The following is a 20,650-nucleotide window of genomic DNA, read 5'->3' as shown; positions in this document are numbered from 1 at the left end:
ATAGAAAAGCCTGGCGCTGGTCCATGTCAAGGCTAATTACTGCCACTTTTTTCATGCAAAGTTCTGAATTAATAAGGTAGAAGAAATAGGGAATAGAGAGTGTGCACTTCTCTTCAAGGGCACAGCTTCACCTTTAAAATCCTTTGCTTGCTCTTGAATTTAGAAGCATCTATAAGAACTATTTCACAAAAATGTGTTGGTTGAAACACTGTCAAAAAAAAGCAATTCTGATTTTATTGACATTACAATAAAACTGTTGTTAGGTAGGATTTCACAGTTGTTGTGGCCTTATGTTTCTTTAGTCAGAAACAGTGGCAGATTTGTTTTACAGTAGGTCAATCTTCTCTGTCTAGCATTATACAACTAAGCAGTCAATTTGTTTTCTCCTATAAATATCAGTACTTTTGAAGTGCATTTTATTCATTTAGCATTAAGACATGGTGAATGTAATAATTATTTAAGTACAATGACACCTGTAGGATTTAAATGGATAAGATAAAAGGTGTTCCATTGTTTAAGATAATCGTGGATATAAAACAATCTTCCTCTTCAGAAGTTTTGGCAGGACCCCGAAAATCCTGCTGCAAAGTGTAAGTCCCTAACCTTGTAAACAGTCCATCTGGAGGCAGTGGACTAGCCACTTGGGTGATGGGTTCTGAGAGGGAAGAGAGGGAAACAGGAAAAGATTAAAAATAAAAATAAAAAAAATAACAAAAAACAACCATACAAAAACTGTTTTAGTAAACTAAAATTCTCAAAGTGGAAACAGTGGCAGAATGCCACTGATTTAGCAGAAGATGAAAGGAAGAAAGACTTCCAACTGTTGCAAATTTGCATGGGTTTTTTTTAGAAATGGAAGTCCTCCATTTCCATTTGATGTGTTAGAGGACATTGTCACTGGAGTGAAAAACAATGAAGCTGGCTGAGCAAATGGCCAAGCTCCTTTACCCCTGAGATTTTTCACAAAATGGAGACAAAATTCATGTTCCATACCAAACGGGTTTCTCATGACTGGAGTCCAAAACAAGCTGTTTCTAATAAGTCTATTCCTGTAGTACTCTAAAATGGATACGTGTATGTGTGTGTGCACGTGCACACACACACATGTTAACTCTGGAAAAAAAAATGTCCTGGGAACTGATAGCCATGATAACCATTATCTGTTTAATTTTTCCTTGAACTTAATGCCAAACAAGTAAGGGTTCATGTTTTCCAAATACCACTTTGATGTTTTATTGATTGCTTTTGTCAAAGTGAAATGTTTGAAAACCAGAAACCAGAAAGTTGCAATAACTTTGTATAACATGTGTGATATCACTTTCTGCTGTTTGTAGTCAAAGGTATGCATTGTTTACTAATTGCTTGAGATAGCTTTAAGCTGATTTTATGTGTGCAGCCTTGCACACCCTACATATCTGTGGTCAGTGCCAAGTGTTCAGTGTTCTCAGAGTTCAAAAATATCTGTAGCTTGGATTGTGTTGTTCAAGTGACATCATTCCAGCAATTTTAGCACATTTTATAGAGGCAATATGAATACCACATTTTAAATTTGCCCAGGCCTTCTTGCCATTTTTATGTCAAGAGCTGGAAAATACTCAAAATTAGATCCTTTAGTTTCAGTCCTGCTTACTCTTCTGCATGCATGGAAAAATGTGGTTACTCTACAAACTGTACTTTTTAGTGTGTGCACAAGTTTGTGTTCTCAAGGCCAAGAGCATTTGATACTTCCAGGCAGATTACGAGCAATTCTAACAGCATAAATGCAGGACACAGTATGAAGGCAAAGACAAATCTACTGTTTCGCTGAAGGCCATTAAAAACTGTGATTTTTGGCAAACCTATGCATTACTGTGTTAAACTATAACAGAGATACGTTCAGAGAGGAAACAGTATCCCCTTTGTCGAGCCAGAAAAAAAAATCCTCTTTCCAAGCTGCCCTTATAAATTCTTACTGAACCCTTTCAAGTAGCTTGCCAAAGCATTAGGCAGTTTTAGGAGAACACTGGGGTGCAGATTAATTCTTAATAAATTGATTGATATCCCTACAAGTAAGCAAGCAAGCTGTGTGCTCAAATGCCATTTAGGCGCTGTGTATCTGACAGTTTCTTCTATAAATTATGGTTTAATTCTTTAAAAGATCAGTGTGCCATCTGTATTAACAGTCTTCAAGTGCTTACAGTTGTTTCACATTATAGCTTATTGTATTACAGTTCTGGTGTATTCTTTCTATAAGTAATCTTGTGGGAGCCAAAGAAATAGGAGCCCTTCAGAGTGCAACAGCAATGACTTTTCCATGTTTCCGTTCTGCACTGTGGTAATGGGGGAGCAATTTGAAGAAACTAATGGAAGCTTCCTAGGCATCTAGGTTCCTTAAAATTTGATGCAATTTTCAATAGTTTTTGATTTTCATTTTAAAAAGGTATCTGGGGGAGGCTGGTGACTCCTCAGAGGCAGTAAATATTCACTGCATGTTGAGTTGAAAGAGGCTGAAAAAAGTCTTTAGTAAAGTAAGTTGTCAGGGAAGAACAGAGGTGTATAACATATACATTTCCTTGCACAACTTGGACCAAATATAATCATTGATAATGGATGTATTTTCGACAGGCACCAACAGAGCTGCTTTTTTTTCACTCCTCTCCATGTTTGTGTGAACCCTAAAAAGGCATGAGTGCACTGCCCGAGCCCCTCTTCAAGTATTCATGGACAAGCAGCACAAAGAGGCTACCTGGTTTGTTCAGCTCATCGGTCATGTTCCCCATATATTGCTAATTACTCCCAACACCCCGATCAAGGCTTCGGTCCTGTGTTATCTGCTATGGGTGGTGTTACTTTGGAGGCACAGGCAGCCTGCTGTCCCCATCCTGACGGGGAGTTTGCCGGAGGGCCACCACCATTCTGCACTTGACAAAGGCCCCTCCAGTGCCCTGTGCGCTGCTGCTGCTCCCAATCCTACCCATTCCACCCTGCACCAGTCTGGTTGGGGAGCTGCCCATGGCGAAATGAACAGGTGGGGACTCCCAACAATTCTGGCATATAATTTCTGGAGGATGAGTTGTATACCTATCAGCAAACATTAACTCCCAGAAATGTAAAACTCAGTTTCAGTTGGTCTGGTGGGGTCTGGATGGTGGTGGTGACTGACAGGCACCCCCAAAGAGACTGAAAATTATCAGACAGAGAAAAAAAAAGGATTAAAAACTACTTCAGGGGTAAAATTACCCTACACATAAAAAAATATTATCAGATCCATTTCCAATGGAAAAGGGTGAAGAAATTATATGTAAATGTGAATAGCAATAATTTAATTCCGTTGAAAGTTGTACATGTATTTGTCACATATGTTTGATTAGGAACTCTAAGGAAAATGGTATTTTATTTGTTTCAGCCATGCTTTTCTTAGGAATAAGTGTATTTTTCTACAGCAAATATGATACGAGGAGTCACTGAATTTTGATGGGGCAGGTGGTTGGTTTTTATAATCAATGTGATCTTTTCCCAATTGTCAACCTATAATTTTTCACACACATGGAACAGATGAATGATCAAATAAAAGCCTCGTATTTCTTGTTTCTTAAATTGAGTCTATGCATATAGACTTTTAAAGATACAGTTAATTTAAAGATAAATATCCTGTAGGCACCATTAGAAACCATATTTGAAACAGTATTTTTTTAGAAAATGAAACTACCATATATTAAAATTGAGACCAAAGATTATACTAAACATTTTGTTGTGCATTGACCCTGGCTGGATGCCAGGTGCCCACCAAAGCCACTCTATCACTCCGCACCTCAGCTGGACAGGGGAGAGAAAATATAACAAAATGCTCATGGGTCGAGATAAGGACAGGGAGGATCACTCAGCAACTACCGTCATGCGCGAAACAGACTCAACTTGGGGAAAAAATTAATTTAATTTATTACCAATCAAATCAGAGTAGCATAATGAGAAATAAAACCTAAGTCTTAAAACACCTCCCCCCCACCCCTCCCTTCTTCCCTGGCTCACCTTCACTCCCAATTTCTCTACCTCCACCCCCCCAGCAGCGCAGGGGGACGGGGAATAGGGGTTGCGGTCAGTTCATCACACGTTGTCTCTGCCGCTCCTTCCTCCTCAGGGGGAGGACTCCTCACACTCTTCCCCTGCTCCAGCGTGGAGACAGTCCTCCATGACAGTCCCCTGCTTCAGCGTTAGAGACAGTTCATGGAGACAGTCCTCCATGAACTTCTCCAATGTGAGTCCTTCTCACGGGCTGCAGTTCTTCACAAACTGCTCCAGTGTGGGTCCCTTCCACAGGGTGCAGTCCTTCAGGAACAGACTGCTCCAGCGTGGGTCCCCCACGGGGGTCACAAGTCCTGCCAGCAAACCTGCTCCAGCGTGGGCTCCTCTCTCTCCATGGGCCCACAGGTCCTGCCAGGAGCCTGCTCCAGCACGGGCTTCCCACAGGGTCACAGCCTCCTTCAGGCCCATCCACCTGCTCTGGCATGGGGTCCTCCATGGGCTGCAGGTGGATATCTGCTCCACCGTGGACCTCCATGGGCTGCAGGGGGACAGCCTGCCTCACCATGGTCTTCACCATGGGCTGCAGGGGAATCTCTGCTCCAGCGCCTGGAGCATCTCCTCCCCCTCCTTCACTGACCTTGGTGTCTGCAGAGCTGTTAATCTCACATATTCTCACTCCTCTCTCTTCAGCTGCAATTGCTGTTGTGCAGCAACGTTTTCCCCCTTCTTAAATACATTATCCCAGAGGTGATACCACCAACACTGATGAGCTCGGCCTTGGCCAATCTGGCTTGGAGCCAGCTGGCATTGGCTCTATTGGACATGGGGGAAACTTCTGTCAGCTTCTCACAGAAACCACCCCTGTAGCTCCCCCACTACCATTACCTTACCATGCAAACCCAATACACATTTCTTAAATTTTTTTTACCATATTTTTATATCATCCAGTTTCTCTCTTTTAATTTTCTGTACATAACTATTTTCATGGTTATTTTTCATCCTTTCATGTTATTTTTTGGAGACATTGGATGCACTTGTAATTTCCAGTTTCCAAGGAAATGCCAATTGCTTAGGTTAACAGGTACTTCTTTTGTGAAAATTAGGTTCCTGGAAAACATTTCCCAGATATTTGGGATGAGAGAGGGTAAATTGTTCTCCATTGGTTAAGTGTATACATTTAAGACTAAGTTACACACACCTAGAATTGCTTCATTTAACCTTCTCTGCTAATTTTGCTTCTGAGCCAAATCTCAAACCTGTATGTAACAAATAAATAGTAGACTGTCCAGGGATGCCAGTGATTAGCACCCACATATGTGTGACTGAATTCACGCCTGAGTTTTATTTTGCAGCTTACCTGGTCAATAAGGGGCTGGAATAATGGCAAAAGCAAAGCAGAAGCATTACATCCCAGCTTCATCTGAGTGTGTAGCAACAAGTTTCTGGAAACCTGAGACCGTATCTTATATCTTAATGTACTCTAGCGTCTGAAATAAGTTCCTTATTTCTTCAGAGAGAAGTGAGTTTCTGAAAAGCATGATACTCAAGTCTTGAAAATAACTGGCATGAGTGGGCAGAGGACTGTTACTGAACAGAAAGATGTTAAGCATTTCCTTTATTAAAACAAATCTTTGAAAATATCTTACAAATAAGAGTCTGCAGAAAAGGCATTAATACTGTTATAATATACCAACACTTCACTGGATGTTTTGAATTATTTCTTATGAATCTGTTAGAACTACTAACTTTGCTCTCAAATATTCTGAAATTATCCCTTTTGCTCACTAGATAACACTTATTCTTGCATGTGTACACTTTTTATGTTTCCTTTAGTTTTTTAACCTTTCTGCAGATAAAATCTATAAATCTATTGTGGCATCCAGATAATCATACCTCATATATTCATGTACAGTATTCATGTATGCTGTAAGAACACTGTGCTAATGTCTAGCCAACTCAAAACCACGAGGGTTGTGGCACCATATTGATCTTTTCTAGCCTGTTAAAATGTACTAGCCTGTTGAAATATATCCTTCCTATATATAGAATCTAAATAGTTTATATCTGAACAATTTTTTTTCCATTTTCTTAATAAGACCCTATAATAAGGATAGGATACCATAAGGGCTATTTTATTGTCTTGTTAGAATGCAGTACATTGATTCCAACTGCTAAATCATTGTTATGGCACATTAACAGTATCATGACATCAGGAAACATATCTTTCAGCTCAAGGGACCTTTTTGCAAACCAAATATATCCCACATGAACACTGAAAACAAATCATAGCAGTCTATTCTATAGTGGACTAATATAGGCCATTTTCAATCTTAAAGTGTTTGCTCAAATCAGTCTTTGCTCAGGCCTGGGACATTTAAAGGTTTGGAAATACCTGAGGTTTTATTTAAGCTTTGTGTTACTCCCTTATCTTAAAAATGTGTTTGTTTGTTTGTTTTCTTTTGGTGGAATGCATTGGGTTATTTAATCAGATATTGATGAAAAGAACATCCATTCTGAAGTAGATTTGCTACCACTTGTTGCTATTTGATATCACTGTGAAGAATAGGAAGATTAAGAAAGCAATAGATGGTTTGGCCTTCCTGTGTTTCAAAACGTGTGTATCATTCTCTTAATCAGACCATCAGTATGGGGAAAAAAGTATTGCACTAACTACGTTTTCACTGTATCACAAACACTTAGTAGCAAACATAATTTCTCAAGCAGGAAAGTCAAGCATCTGATCTTGACATCAGATTTGCAGCATGCCTCACTTCATGGGAAAGGTTTTCTACTTAGCATGTGCACATGTATCTACCTTTCAAAGAATCAGCCTTGCTCTGTTTATCTTTCTTTTTCTTTTATTTATATAATTCTTTCCACTGTTTGTTAATAGTGGCAGTTTCCCTGTATTTCAGAAATAAAAACAGTAACTACTGAAACAGCAAACATTTGCAGCCTTCATTATTACCTCCAGCCTTCCTTTGATATGCAGTCTCTGTTTCCAAATTAGCAAATGCATGTGAAATTGGCTGGGATAGGGAAGGCTGAAGGAAATAATCTGAATGTAGTTTTAATATGTTCTCTTATGCTGTATTAAATCAGAGCTGATACCACCTTTGTAAAAGCAAAATGAATCCGAAGAAATCTGAGCCAGGGAACCTAATCAAAATTTTTTTTCTAAGAAAAACATCAGGCGTCTGCTCAGAAAGAACATAGTGCCTGCAAATACCCAAATTTATCTTCCATTTCCAACAGACCTTGTCATCAAAAACTTGCCCCCTCCTTTTATCTAACAGAAATACTTGGGCAAGTTCTGTAGTTGTTATTAGCTATCAAAGTTTATATGGACCAATGACATTAAGTAAAACCTGAGGATCTTCCCCTTTTAACTTACTATTTTTTGAGAAAGAAAAAGGTCTCCTTCACTTTTCAAATAACTTCATTATTAGGAGGATGAATACTAATTTCTTAGCTGTTTCTTGTTCTCTAGGGATAACCTGGCACCTGTGCAAAAGAAAGGAAGTGAAATGATTGTGTTTCCAATTTGTTTTCCCAGACCCCTGGTTCTCCATATCTCTTCTCATGTGTTTGATAGGGAAGTGTAGTGAACATCCCATTGAATTAGAGACTCAAAGACTAACTTTTCAGTGATAATTATGATGTGATAAATTAGGTGAAAATAGTCTGATCAGTAGTTCATAATTCATTAGATACAATTATTTTTGTTTCTTTCTTTCTGTTCTCTGAGGTAAAAAAACAATGGCAGTATTAAGGTAGCACTCAAAGAAATGAAGGCTATATACATGCCAATACATGAAGGCAAGTATATATGATACCTGTATGACTCATTGCCTTAGTATCCTACCCAGAGGTATATACAATGGCAAAACATATCTTTGCTGAGAAAAATACAAAGTATATATATTTTGGCAACTGACTTTTGACACAATTTTTAAAGGGATTTTGTAGTAATGCCTGGGGTTTTTTTTAAATCTTAGTCACAGTGATAGAGTGTTATTAATGGCTTTCCTCAAGTGTTTGTCTAGTGTGGTTGTAAAATACTGAAAAAATAAAATATATACCACCTGCCTAAAAGAGTAAGGGGTGTGCTTGTCTCATCCCACGCACAACCTCCCCTCTCCCATGTATATGCATACACATATGCACACATCTTCTATTTCTCTCTCTTTCTTTTAACAGCTTCTACATGCAAAATTCTGTGCTGTCAACCTTTTTAATTTACTGAGCACTAGGTTTCGGTCTTTGTACCTAACTGTGGGAATGAAGTGATTGGCACTTAATCACTCCTGGAGATATTGTCCCCAAAGAGACACTCCTCTTGTACTGGCAGGAAATGGTTTACTTTATTGTTTTCTATGTATGTGCATCCTCCTCTTCAGTAACTCCCTCCTCAGTAACTTTGAGCATGCACAGCTCAGAAAGATGGTAAGGAAAGCAAAATTTCATTTCTCTTTTTCATGGGATAAGCATTACATAGATAGTTCTGGTTACTCATGTACATATTCAGTCTGGAAGAAGGAGGGTGTCTTACAAGTGAACACAAATCTGATCCAGAACAAAGGAAGCTTGGGCAAAACTGCATGTAAATTTTTCAAAGGCCCCTGAGCAAAGACTCTGAAAATAAGGGGGTTCATTTTACATTCCCGTTAGACTCTGAGGCTCCCCAGAGGACTGACATTTCTGTGTTGTTTGTGTGTTACTTTGGTGTTGACTGCCCATCTGCTGGGAATATAACTGAGGCAGGCATTTGATTTCCTGTCAGCTACGAGATATCAATCAGATAGCGATCAAATGTTGCTTTCTGAGCCACCCTCTTGGTACAGATTAACACTATGAGCCCTCTGCACAGTTCTACTTGGTCTTCTCCACAGTCCTCACTCTCTTTATGGAAAGTTTTTGCCACGTAGAGCCTTGAGACTTCAGATAGGACTTGTGTCATGCAAGAAATCATTACCTTAGAGTTTCTTTATTTCTGTATCAGACCTGTAACCAGAGACATATATTGTACAGTGGCATCTCGTTGTAGTAGATGCTCTCTTCATATATAGCTGCATTATTGAGTGGAATTTCTCTTCCAGGAAAAGAAGAGTTTTAAAAGCCCAGCACGGCACTAATTGCAATGAAAACTTTATGGGCAGAAATGAGTGGGAAAACTTATTATCCCCTGATTTCAAGGTTTTTGGGTTTTTTTAGGTGTGCATTGATATTTTTAGAATTCAGCACAGAGCCACAGTATAGCTCTCATCATCCAGGGCATTACATATGGAGAGAAGTAATTGATTGCTGGTTAGTTGTAGCTGTGACTTGGGTTTTGATTAGAATAATAACAAAAACTCTAACAGAAAGCAGCTATTTTGCACATTGCTAAAAAGCATTTGTGCAAGTTTGGTGTGTTTGACTCATACATAATGTATACTCCTTAATGACCTGCATAGCCAAAGGATGGCACTTTAAATTGATGAGTGTGATATATTCATACATAGAACAAATTAGTTTAAGGACAGATGAAGAATAGATGTGCAGTCTAGCTAGCATAAACTGCTACAATTATAGAGATTATTACAACCACAGTCTAATACCTTCCAGACATCAGAAATCATTAAGTGTCGGAGTTACATAGATTTGCAAGCTAGTTTTATCACAAAAATATTATTTTATTACAGCAGTTTCAATTGTGCCACTATATTTGAGATTTGAATAATATTTCTACTGAAAATATTTATTTTCACAGATTTCTAATTTAACCTTAGAAACATAGTCAAGAAGCAGCATGATAAAAAATATCCCCAAGTGAAAAGGAGAGGAATACGGGGTGGTAAATTTTGTCTCGGAGCATTTTGTTTCCAATACACAAGAAGAACCTGTTGTTTTAAGTCAGTGGAAGTCAGGGTGAAACTGTTGATCTGAGCAAAGCCTGGCCCTCAGACAAGTGTGGGACTTAAAGGAGCTCATTTGCTTGAGGCCAACTTTGAAAATAAGTAATTTGGTCATATCTATTATAAGAATCTCTAAAATATTGTGATATCTAAACTCACTTCAGGCTGCACTTAGGTTTAAAAGTGAGCTCGAACCAGACCAGTAAATCCTAATATGCGCAGGTTTGCAGGTACACTTGAGTTGAATATGGCTAACTTTCATGACTTGGACTACTCCCAAAATTTACACTGAAAACAATAACTGGAAAGCAAAATTGATTAGGTGTGATGTTTTTCCTGTTGCAAACACTGTGAAAGAATGACATGTCTACTTATCGGATTCTTCACTACTCTTAATCCTTCCATTTACAGTTTCATCGGTGATAAATTCTTCACTCAGCAGGACTTTGCTTTTTACCTCCATGAGGTAAAAAAGGCATGTGCACATGATGGTACCCCAGACTGTCATGGCAATGGTCAGGAAATAATTTTTTACCAAAAAAAGTCAATGGAAATAAGGGTCACTGGCATAATTTTTTTGTTTAGTTTTTTGTTGATAATGTAATAAATTCCAGTGGTTGGTGTTTGAAAATGAGTATTTCTTCTTTATAAAAGGAGTTTTGTTGAAATGTAACTTCCTACATAACCCCAGACATTAAAAAAAATATATATTTCCTTTGCCCAAATCATACTGTCTTACTGACATGCTGAGGAAATGCTATGCGCAGATTCATACGCAGAAGCAGCCATGGTATGAGTACTGATGGTTAAATTTCCGTGTTATTGTTAAGGTCTGGTATTTATATTATGAGGCCTATGGAAAATTTTCGAAATGCCATTAGCTGGATGAGGAAGTGGTAAGGCCGCCCAGCTGTTAGAGCACTGACCTACCTCGTAGAGTTGTTGTGATGATAAATACATCAAAGATGTTTAGAGTCAGATGCAACAATTACTTAGCAACCTAATATTTAAGCCCTGTGCTACTCAAATTTAGGTACCTGCTCTCAGAATGCACCAAGGGTGCTTACAGAAATGTGGTCTGGCTTGTCTTCAGATCTACAGAGGTGTGCCTTCTGCTTACCTGATATTTAGCTACCTTAGCACTTTAAAAATGAAACTTGGAATAAACAACAAGAGGAAGCCTTATTATCCCCAAATCAGCATACTCAGAGCAAGCTGGCTTGGGGCTACATGGTGAGAGACACTGAACCTAAAAAGGAGAATGCTCACGCCAGTCCATCTGCTACCTTCGCCAGAGCTGGAAGGCTGCACAAGTGATGCATAGTCTCAAACTTTCTCCCTGCTACCACATCTCTTTATTCTTAACATTAAATAGTGACAGGCACAGAAATACTCATGTACTCAAGCAAGGAATAGAAAGGAGGTTTAGAAAGTTAAACAATTCCTAGCTCTCATCCTGCCCTGATAAAATGTGAATCATCATCAGACTCTCATAGAATAGGAGAAATCCTCCTCCTCCACCCCTCACCAGTCAACCTCACATGCTTTTTTATTAAGACATGAGAACTGAAATTCTTTTCACGAGAAAGAGGTAAGTTAATGTGTTTTTTTTCAGCAAGCCAACCCTTGATATGTTTATGCATGTCACCAAAATGCTATGAATTTTTACTGTAGAAGTTTCTTGGTTATAATGGTGTTTATATCTGAATTTTTTTGGTCAGCTGCTGCATCTGCTCTAGATTAGACCGCATATGGAATGCAAAAAGTGAAACTAGAAGCAAGGAGGACAGAATTTTGAGGTTAAATTGACAAGGAGCAGGTATTTTCTGGATATATGCATCTAAATTCTAAGTTTTCAAAAAAAAAGTTGACCTAGGTAGTTAGGCAGCTAACTGCTGTTTGACTGCAATGGACATTAGGCCTTGAAATTCCTCTGAAGACCTGGCTGCTAAAATTGTTTTTTCATACTAGCCATCAAATACTCCACAGGAAGGAATGACATAAGTATTCCAAACAGAGGGATAACAACAAAAATGTGCTCATGCTGAAACTGATGCAATTCAAATTCAGATGGTGAGACAAACCAAAGAACAAGGGAACAAAAATCATGTCTTTTCTGGTCCTACAAACTTTTGGGCAAATCTTATACAAATTCTGCTTATAACAGGGTACACTATTACTCAAACCCTCACAAACAAGGCCATACTATTCATGAATTAATAGATCCAAGACGAGAAGCTCTGTAATTTAGATAAGCTGATGCCTAAAACCAATGTGAATTCAGAGAAAGGTAGGGTTCTTTTTTTAAAAAAACAAAGGATTCCCACTGTAAAGAAAACATTTAGAGTGAAACCATGAGTGATCCTTATTGAAGACTGATTTTAAACTTTTCTACATAACTCCACAGTCCGCTTGTGTAATTGTAGGTTTATCATATAGTCTGTATCTTTACATGTAAATTGCTGAAATAATCCTCAAAAATGTGAAAATTTTGGCTAAAAGAGCAAATGGCAGTTTACATGATAAAGAACCATGATAAGATTTCAACTTTAACAATATACGGTATTTAATTTTCCAGAAATTTCCGCAGTCTATGCCTCTTACTAAGGTCTTCACCCATGCCATACTTAAAACATATCTGTTTTTTTCTGCAGGAAGTTGTTATTTGCCTCAGTTGTATAATATTTTCAATCCAGGGAGAAACTTGTTGATCCCAAGTTTGTTATACAGCTACAATCAGGTAGTTTAAGGGGAGGTATCTGAAGGTGTGACCTGTGCTGTGCACGGGTTAAACCCTCAAGAAATGTGTCTCTTCCAGGTGCAAAGTAGATTCCACAGTAGTGGCCATCACCAGTCATCTTAAATTCCTTGGTCCCTGATACAGAAGACTTAATTTTGTGTAGGTGCTGTTCATCCATACAGGCTCTTGTGATCAATTCATTGGAGCATATGAAGGAGGGAGGCCCCAGTTATGAGTTGATGCTAGCGGGGGTCTGGTCTAAGGGGTCCTTTCAGTGTAGGGCCCTAGCAGAGGTCGTGCCTTCCTTCCCTCTATTACTGTGCCTTACAGTTACAAGAAGAGGTGATGATTTAGTTTTGGCCTATCAGGTTATGGAGGAGGAAGAAAATGCACTCACCACCAAAATAAGAGCCACAAACAGTATGAAAGGAGAGCATAAATTAGTTTGAAAACTAATGTGTGAAGTGAGTCTTTACAGTGTTTGTTAAACAAAGTTCAACACACCAGTACATGTGGCAGCTGAGTCACTACAGAAGTGCATGCTCTTGTTCCTTGGGGGAGTTCTGCAGCCGTGCCCAGTTCCATGCTGCTGCAGTTTCATTTCTAATAGCTTTAAAATAGCTACAGCTATACTAACACACAAAAGTGACTGAAGTAGATGTATCCCAATTATGTATTGACTGATGCACAAAAAGGATGGAAAATAGCAGTTTCTCCCATAGAGGAAGTCAGTTCTAGTGCGCTGACAGATTTGGCAGAAACTTTGTTTTTTAATTAATCTGACTGTACAAAGATCAGAAGACCAGAGTAATAAGTAACTTTTTCCACTGCTACTCTACACTAAAGAGCAAATCCTGTACCCAAACTATCTCAACAGAGGTAGAACTTGAAATGTAAACAGTAAGCCTGGCTTTAGGCTTTTTTTTTTTTACACATTCTGTCAATAACTTATTAATGCTGCTCCCAGCTATTTAGTCAGAAATTCCCCAGGAAGTCAGGAAGGTCTGTAGTGTTAAAAGTGCTGCTTTGGTGCCATGGGATCCATGTTCAGGGGATTCCTTTGCACAAGGTTGTAACCTCCTTATCTCAAGTCAACATTGCACACCACTCATCACTATCTATGGCAGAAGCTTTATCAGCATCTCCAGCAAGAAGCACCACTCTCTAGTTGGAAAAAAACTGTGTTTACAGTTAGAACCGTCAATCATTTTGTCCTGTATTCTCACTATTACTTACTGCCTTGCCTGTCAGTGAACAGCAAGCTTCCTGGCTTTACCAAAAAACTGATATACTCTGAAAAAAAAGAGCAAGGAACAGTCTATAACAGTGCAGGATGTAGTTTTTTTATTTCAAAAAACGAGTTCATAAAAGGAATCTACCAAGCTGTTGATACTTTGTTGTTGTTTAAGCCCCTTATCACTTCAGAAAATCTTAGGTAGGATACGGTAATAAACGATGCTGGTAGTTTTGATGTATTTGGGCTCAACTTTTGACTGGGGATTGGGACACACTTATACAGTTATAATGTACACCTTTACAAAAGTCAAATTTATTCATACCTTTGCAATGCCCATCAACAGCGCACGTGCATTCCTTCTGCGTGCCAAAATATCATGTAAGCCTAGTCCGCTGGCTAAATCCCTGGGTCATCCACATTTTCAATGTTATGTGTAGTTCTTAGTCTCTGTTTTAAGTTGCACACAAATCATGGTCAAATAATTCACTCAAGGTCAAACAGTGCAGGATCTGGTTTCACCGGCAGGAAAAGCCATTATGGAAAGCTTAAGGAAACCACAGAATCCTTTTGCACATGGTGTGCTGCTCACTGACATTAGCATGAAACAGCCTTAACAAGTTAGGGAATCTGGTTGCACAGCTTCAGAAAACTACTTATTTTCTCCTTCGGTCGTTTGTAAGCTCTCAAAAAAAGCAGAAAGTCTGTGCTCATATGCCTAGCTAATGCAATATCTCTTATTCCTCTGGGTCAAGGTCACCCAGTTCTGTCAGATGGGATATAAGTTTTCTGTAAAGCATTGACATTTGGAGGCTATAAGGTCAAATATGGGATTGTTGCTTTGTTGTGGTCATTTTGTTCTGTGTAAAGTATGTAATGTGACATCTTAAAGAACTCACTTGTGCTGACATTTAGCCCATTTCGAAGTCATAGTTGCAAAGTTTGCCTTCACTTCCCAGGTAGTAAGGATATATATACCATATATCATATACCATATATCATATGCCTCCCATGTACTGATGCCTTCTCTGTCAATGATCACAGGTTTTGTTTCTCTGCTGAGCTTTTCAGCAAACGCAACGCAGTATTCCATTGGGTTGTCACTCGCTATTTTAATTTGTGTGGTGGCAGATTGTTTTCCTCTTACAGTTTTTACCAATTTTACAGGTCATTACTAGTTGACTAAAATTGGTGCAATTTGCCTCTGCCAGCTGATGTTTAATAATAACTGTCATTCCTGCCAAGACCGTGCATCAGTAATTTCTGACAGTATGTAACACATAGCACATATGTGGATTGACTACGTTACATTCTTCTGACAAGCCATTTAATTGACTGATAAAAATCAAAGAATGAGTGGATGAACCTTGAGAGGAAGCTAATTTGTGTGTTTATTGGGAGTTTGATACTACGTTGGCCTCTTGTAATTATCAAAGTTTTGTGCTGCACATAGCTTGTTTCAAAGGTAACACCAGGAAATTTGTTAGCTTTACCCCTTGCACTAGTTATATAATGCCAAAGACCTGAAGCAGCGTGCATTGAATGTCAAGCCATAGAAAAAGTGAGATGTGATGGGGCTTTCCTGACCATGAAACCGAGGGCAGTTGCTTTAGTTGCAAACTGTTTAAATCTACTTGCATGCAAACTTTAAATGAGGAACTGCCAAGATTTATGGTTCCTTATGGGTCCCTAAGTGCTGCATATAGTGAAAAAGTTGGAGTGAAAACATGTCTTTTACTTCCCCTGGAGAAGAAGTATTGCATGGAGGTAGGTCAGAGAGCCACGTCTGGCTCACTGCTGACTTAATATGTGACCTGGACAAGTTATATAAGTCCATTGTTTCTGCTTTCTCAAGTGTAAAATAGGTAAAATATTTCAGAGGCTACTGGTGTACTTTAATTGGTTGACTGTTTCCTATATACTGGATAAAAGGAGATTACTGCATGTTTAAGCATCACATTTCCTTTTTATATTTTGTTTTAACCAGCATGGCAAGATTTTCTCATTCTTCCTCTTACACTTAGCTAGTTTGTGTGCCTGACAGTTCTTTTTTCTCCCGTTCCTCTTCTCCTGTTTTTTTTCTCTCTGTGCCTTTGGTCTCCCTTTCTTGCCTATTTTATTCTGCTTCTCCATCTTTCTTCCTGCACTGTTTCACCGTATTCGTGACATAAATAATTTTTATCCTAGAGTCTCACTGAGTATTTGATACACTGAGGCACGTTTTTGCTGCTTGCTGTGTACACACTCTGTGGAGCATCAGTCCCTGTAGGGTGCGTGGGTACACGCTTCTTATTCTCAAGTACTTCTGCCTCCTGCATGCAAATGCTTCAGGGTCTGCTGAAGTCAAACCCACCCTGAGAAGCTCAGGGTTACAAAAAGGACAGCTGCCAGCTCGGTTTTGCTTATTATTCTGGTCTGGAGGCTCCCAAGGAACTTTCTTTTACCAAAAAAATGCTATTGCTGAGTCATAGCCGCTGACTTGAAAGGGCCTGAGAAGCAAATCTGTGACCTAACTATTGATTGGACTGTCATTTTGTCGTATATAGTAAATACCCAGAGGCACTGGAAGGAAAAGAGGAAGAAAGGGAGTTGCCAGACCAGAAAAGGGGGGAGTAGGCTTCAGGGGCTGAGGGGCTGAGTTACCTTAGAAGGGCCCTGTGCCAGAGGGACAAAACTTTACAGTAACAGAGTCATCCAGTCTGAATGCTTATATCGTTACTGTAGAAATGATTTTAAGGTAGTAAAGTTTTGTTGTATGACAGTGGAGATACTTCCTCAGTGCAGACAACGCAAAGACATCCCAGCACATCTGGCTACAGCACCACAGTGGTACATTTACATCTTCCATGATATAGCAAATAACAAAAATTTCTACAGGGAAATTAAGGCAGTCTTTTTGAAACAGATTATTGTCTTTTTTAGCTGTGTAATCTCTTTCATTTTATTCTTTGCTCTTTTACCTGTCAAAACACTCATTTCTACTCAGAGAGAGACAGAACAGACTGCTGTCCTCAGGCATCACAAAACCAGATAAGGTTAAGATATTGGCTTACAGCAAGTCTTCACCACCACTGCCCTCCACAAACCCCAGAGTTTTACTGTACTGTCCTGGTTATGCATTGTTTGTTTTTTTTTCCTCTGTGGGTCTATAAAAGCTATAACTGATGTGTCTATAAAAGGTATACCAGATGACCTGAATGGGAATTCAAGGATGTCAAAAGGAATATTAAGGAGGTTTTGTCATAGAATGAAATTTGAAAATGGTGGTGTGTTTCTTTTCCATTGCATTTTCACCCAAAGAACAATATCTGAAGGAAGCATCCATTGCATGCTGGCATATTCTAGCCCTCACGAATCATGTGTCCACTGGAACTTTACTGGCAGGTTGTTATTCACTTTAATTTCTTGTAATTTATCTGTTGAATTGTGTATTCTGTGAGTTTTAGTCTCCTGCTAGGTACGCACATACGGGTTATCTTGTCCTTACCCTCTCAGAAGGCCCAGGTGCAGAAAGAAAGGGCTGATCATTGGGTGCAGGTGTAAAGACTGTACAAGGTACCTTCACTAACAGCTGTGGGGGGTGAAGACAAGAGGGATCAGAATGAGAGATCTAGAGGAGCAAGGCAACTGCTTTCGGATGTATATTGAGGGAGTTTGTCTTTATTCTAGTAGGGACTGCTTGAATGTAAATGTTCTGGGGTGTAGTTTTTTTTGTTTCATTTTGTTTTTAAAACCCTAGAATATTTTGGCTTAATACAGCCAAACAGAATATTCTTGGGTAGTTCTTCTTCATTATCATGAAAAAATCAAACTAATCTTCTTGGCTTATATTTCCAGCAGATTCTTTACATTTGTCTATCTTTTCCATTGAGAAAATGAAAAACACATTTATTAAATGACCTTTAGTTTTTGCCATCTAGTCAAGCGTTCTTTGCTCTGGCACAGTAATACCATTATCTTGACCTTTGTCTCCTTCATACAGTTTCTCTTCATGCCTGTCACTAGCACTGGCTCAGCTAGTAAGAAGGAGAAAAAAATGATAAAAAGGAAAAACCACAATCTGATTCAAATTGTTAGGCAACATAAGCTTCTGGAGATGTTTGTTCCAGCTATGCTTGCTTTCTTTCTGCTTATTTTTACCTTTTCAGCCAGTGTTTTCTGTTTCTTTCCTAGATTTTTTATTCTTCAGTCTAAGTTTATTTAACCAGGTATATACGTGTGGAGAAACAAAGTTTAGGACAAGTTTAATGTGAGATTTTTTTGGTCTGAGTCACAGTTGTGGTTTGCCTTGATGTAAAACCTTCCTCAATAGCATGCTGTTGCACTTCCACGTGCAAAACAGTTGTATTTCTTTGAAGTTAAAATAAAAGGGCTTCACTGCTTTCTCTGACTTCAACATAATCAAGCAGCAAGCGTCTATGCCTAAATCATACATTTAACTTTCAATCTGACCTTGGATTAATCCCTTTACCTCACCATGCCTCTGTTTCCTGCCCCAGATCAGCATGCAGGCAGCGCAGTGAGAGTTGGGGAGCTCAGTCTTAATGCTTTAATACAGCTGGAAAAAATCCCTCAAGACATAAGCTAACAGATTTCAAGCCATGCTTGTTGGCTACTTTCCAGTCTGAGTGAAGTGCAGAGCTACAGGAGGACTAATATGGCTTGAAAATATCACTTGAAAGCCTTTATCTCGATAGTGTTTTGACTAATGCATAACTTGCAGAAAGACATTCAGTTTCTATCTGAAAACATCAAGAGATTTACAGTGTGCCAGTTCTTTCTGTAATTTTGTCCTTTGTTGTGTGATTTATTTCCAAGCACATTGCATGCTGTTGTAACACATAAATTTACTAAGAAATGTAATCTACTCTGTTTCCTTCCTTTCCTGATATGTAGGAAAGAACTATGGAGAATATACATCTAAGGACAAGTGACAGGGCTTCACTCTCTTTTCTAGTGACAAGGACTCCTGAAACGGGGCTGATGTGCATACAGATAGATGATTTCCTGTTGTTTGTTTCTAGTCTAATCAAGCTGATTGGGATGAATGATAATGGTGATGTCTTTAGCACATACCAGAAATTTTCTTTGCTTGCGAGCTGGAAACCATTTGCAGTTTGCAGCAGCAGTAGTAGTTGACTTAAGATGGGATATTTGATCATTACCCTCATAATGGGAGTCGCTGTTTTTTTCACATATATGGCTGCTTACGAGCTTAGAAAATAACAGCATGCTTCATCCATCGATCTGAAAAAGCTCTTTGTAAAAAGGGTCAGTGCCATTATTCCCATCAAACAAATGATGAAATGGATGAGCAGACAGAGAAAAACTAGCTCAAGGTGATGAGCAGACTGCCAGCAGAGGCGGCAGAGGACTTGGGTTCTTCCGTGGTTTGAGCCCCAAAGGCCCTGCAACCCCCCATGTGAAAAGCCTGAGACAATGTACCGCTGCTGGACTCATGAGAAATTCAGAATCATGGTGATCCCAAGAATAGACTGCTCCCAAAATAATCCATGGCCAGACTTGCATGAAGTCTATTTCTATTCTGATCCTTTAAGCTTGTTAGGGCTTGATAGTTCAAAACCTATAGTTATTTGTATCTGGTCTCATGGTCAACTTCAGTCTTCAGTACCAAAACACAAAATACAAAACATTAATCATACAAACCCATGCGTTCTTTGAAAGGGAAATATAAATATGTGAGCAAGGCTTGGGTGGGGATGCTTTTTATGTATGGGCTTTGTGGAAAACGAAAAAGCATTGTAATTTTGGACAGTACTGACATCTACCTGCATGTAGACAGGGTGCTATCTGTCCACAAAGCTAACTGAGGATGCATTCCACATTAAAATAAAAGGAAGTGCTAATTACGGTATATCATACGGTATCCAAGATTCATGCATAATTTTTTGATTTCCTATTACCTTTTTGTTATCTTCCCATTCATTGACTTAATTGATACACTACCTACCCTCTTTTGTGCCAAATACATTTGTTTTCTTCCTTCTAGGTCACAGTTTTACAATTATCACCATAGCAACATTCCAGCTATAATAAGAAGATACATCTTCTGAATGGCTGATGATACAACATTAACTGTTAGAACATAACATTTTTCATGTTGGAAACATCTGGAGTTCACAACCAGCAAAGATCTGTAAAAATGTCTGTAGCTTTTTAATAATCACCCAAGGCTGCACTTGCAAGCTTTATTAGGATGCATTTCCAAACACTGCTTAGTCACCAAGCACGGAATGTGATAAAAATAAGTTTTATTCCAACACACACACAAAAAAAATAAAGTTCAGTTTACAAGTCATGTGGCTTAGAAGAAAAAAGAGAGAATTTGAATTGACCTTTGTGGCAAGGCCTTTATTTTAGAGAGTTGGGCCATACTCCATTCCTCTGCTGTTCCCAGCCTATTACCTACAGCACTAATATTGCTATTTACTGGCTGATTATATCCTCTGGCAAGATTCGGACTGTGTCTACTTCTCTGCTGCAAACTAATCAGTTTTCAAAATTAGTTATTGATCTCAGGCTCATTGTGGACTACAAATTTAGTGGCTGGTTCACTGAGTATCAACAGTGACACTCTTTGTGTGAGCTGCATAGAAGTGAAAACAAACAAGATATTCAGGCCCACGTACATATATAATCATCTAATATAAGGAGATACAAGACAAGTATAAATGCACTGGCAAATGAAATAGCTTTTTTATGAGAAAGATGACGTAAAGAAATCCAAGACTATTCCTCTGTTAAGGTACACATATA

The 20,650-nt window shown here is 38.8% G+C and overlaps 1 protein-coding gene across 1 annotated transcript in view; it reads left to right on the top strand.

Moving 5' to 3' along the window:
- Window positions 1–11,409: 11,409 nt before the first annotated feature.
- Window positions 11,410–20,650, top strand: part of ROBO2 (roundabout guidance receptor 2) — a 538,871-nt gene continuing 529,630 nt past the window's right edge. Inside the window, exon 1 of the mRNA XM_072886085.1 lies at window positions 11,410–11,490. The gene's annotated coding sequence lies outside the window, so the exon portion shown is untranslated. The remainder of the gene's footprint in view (window positions 11,491–20,650) is intronic.

Source organism: Ciconia boyciana, chromosome 1 (genome assembly GCF_034638445.1).
Source record: "Ciconia boyciana chromosome 1, ASM3463844v1, whole genome shotgun sequence".
Taxonomy (NCBI): domain Eukaryota; kingdom Metazoa; phylum Chordata; class Aves; order Ciconiiformes; family Ciconiidae; genus Ciconia; species Ciconia boyciana.
The sequence above is the reverse complement of the archived record's forward strand: the minus strand, read 5'-3'. Positions and strand labels throughout refer to the sequence as shown.